The sequence below is a fragment of the Rattus norvegicus genome, chromosome 3 (genome assembly GCF_021556685.1).
Source record: "Rattus norvegicus strain SHRSP/BbbUtx chromosome 3, alternate assembly SHRSP_T2T, whole genome shotgun sequence".
NCBI classification, from domain to species: domain Eukaryota; kingdom Metazoa; phylum Chordata; class Mammalia; order Rodentia; family Muridae; genus Rattus; species Rattus norvegicus.
The window spans coordinates 8,927,898-8,930,713 of NC_141536.1; positions in this window are offsets into that span (position 1 = coordinate 8,927,898).

The window sequence follows — 2,816 nt, forward strand, 5'->3', positions numbered from 1 at the left end:
TGTATTTTTATAAGCTATAGATACACCATGTAATAAGCTATAGATACATCATGGAAAGATTAATGTTTCCCAACCACTTTGTAAACTATGCTTATAAATGTAAAAGTTTTGTTTTGATACTAAATGAGCTTTAACTCAAAAATCATAACTTTTAAAGCTCCAATCTAACAGGCTTTGGTTTCAAAAGTTACTATTACAGGCTTTAATCTCAAAAGTTACTGTAACACTTCTAGTCTCATAAAAGCTACTATAATTAAAAATACAAGTTGATAGTCAGTAACCCTATAAATGGCCATATTCTCTAATTTGTTCAAAATGTAGTTAAAGCCATGCTTAGAACCAATGCAGCTAATTAGAATATTAAGCTTTAGTCTCCTGTTTTGTGTTTGTTTGTTACAGCTAGAGCAGATAACTAAAATCAGACACAGATTGTCTAGCTCAGACATGCTCAATTGTTACTAGCTCTCAATCCTGTCAGAGAGCTGCTGAATATGGCATTAAATGTGTACGCTTATGATGACAGAGACTCCCAAATCCAAACTGTGATCCCCAAGGTCTCCAAGAAGATGTGGGCACAGTGACAAAGGATTCTGCCTGGCTTGTAGTACACCAACCATCAGACAACACTATTTCAATACCTTGCCCACTGTTAGGGCTTGGCCTCAACTGTGGACAAACAGAGGACACCCAGAGAATTGAATGTCTCATATTGCCTAAGTCAAGGTGATGCCATTTCTCCCGTGTTCCTCCACGAGAGGAAAATGCCTCTCATCTTCTGGGCCTGACGACCAGACTGCCTCTGCCTGAGTTTTGATGAAGACTACAGTAACCTTGGAAAACTTTTGAGGCAATGGACTATAGAAAACCTCTGTCATTTTAATTAATATAAGACATCTAGGTTATAATTTATCCTTCTCAGGTCTCTGATTACATTGACGTCTAAACTAACTGTAGCTTGACAGCTAGAGAACAGGTGATAGCTTTTTGCCCTAAGGAAATCCACCACCATGTAGCTTATTGATCAATGAATTAGCTGGTTGAGACTACCAGGTCTCTCAGACAGGCAGACAGGTGTGCCTGGCCCACAGGCTTCATGATAAAAGATGCACAGGTTTCGGGTGTAACTGCTTGCTGCATCCTTATCTAAAGACTCAGTTTTCGGTGACTGCTCCACATCGGCCAACTACCTATGTCCTGTGAAAAATAATTAAATGGGGAAAGGTATAAACTTTATGCGAGGTCTGAGGATGTGAAAACCTAAGCTATAAGGACTAAGAAAATATCTGAGGGTCTAGGAAGGTGTTTTGAAGTCGGCAATTGCAAGATATAAAGGTTGGAGGACATAAACCTTGATGACGACGGAGAAGAATTTAAGATATAAAAATGCTGCGGCTTCCTTCCCTCACCATGCCATTGTTAAGACTTCAAAAGTTCAGAACCCTAACACTAATTAACGGAGTTCTGAACATTATTAGCTTTAACTCTACTATATGATCCATTTTTATAATCACTAGCTCACAACTTTAAGTTTCCTTTGGTTGTCTTTTAACTATAGACTTAAGGTGTTTCTCATGCTAAAACTATACAATCATCTATCATAGTCACCAGTTCAAGATTTTAAGTTTGCTTTGTTTTTAAACATAGGCTTAAAGATTTTTCTCATTATGCTAGATTTATGTACATTCAGTCTTCTGGATAGAGGGGAAAAAGACCCTCCTGCCTCGTCTGCTCCATGAAAGGGTTTTGTCTTCCTGAGTTTGCCTTAAAGACTATTCATGCAGTTAACAAAGTTTTTCTCTTCTATAAACTTAAAAAAATGATTCTTATAAGCTCCAAGAAGCACACTCAGATTGACCTCTTATGGGTCATGTGAGCTCCCTCCGGGTGAGTACCTCTTCAATCATTAGCCTAAGTCCCCAGATTTTGCCTATTGCAGAGGGTAGGATTCCTTCCCAGTTCCCTGGCTTGGGGACTTCTCCAACCACCAAGGCTATGGGTCTAAAGGTTTCAAATGTACACCTAAGAAAAAGTTTTTCTCTCAAGCCTACTTAACTTTAATAATATATATTTGTTTCAGCATCCTGGCAAGTCCAGGTGTTTTCTCAAAATCTGAATCCAGGACAGCACCAGAGAAGCAAACCACAGATGCTCTGTTTTGCCTTCACAGATGCTTCTCCTGGGCCTGCACTTTCTTAGCCACAGATGGGTCCACAGACCCTGGACAGCAATGAAACAGCCAGCTCTCTTAGGACATGACCAGGATCCCCATCCCGATTAGGTTTTCATAATACAACCCTCACCCCAAAGTCAGCAGGAAGTAATTAAGGAACACAACGAGCCCACTCCTGCCTCATCATCACCTCTTTCTAGTTCCTCATTTTAATTAAGCCAAAATGGAGGAATATTAGCATTCCTACCAGGCTCCACCAGACAGTTACCTAGCAAAAGCTTGCATCTCCACCTGCCAGGTATGAACCAGGAGCTAGGCATATAAGAAGACCATTTGTGTTCTCTCTCTCTCTCTCTCTCTCTCTCTCTCTCTCTCTCTCTCTCTCTCTCCCCACATGTCCCTGGCTGGTCTCTTCCTCCCTTCCTCTCTTTCTGTCCTTCTCCCTTTTCCTTCCCCCTCCTTTCTCTGTTTCTACCTCCTTCTCCAGGTCCTCTTCCTGCCAATAAACTTCCTTTTATACCAACCTTGTTGTATGGTTGATTCCACAGGGGAGCACGTTGGCTGGGCCTGCCGAGGTGCTCCCTCCTGCTGTATCACCACTGCTCTTTTATAAAAGACAGCATTTATAGCTGGCCTCTGCCCTTGT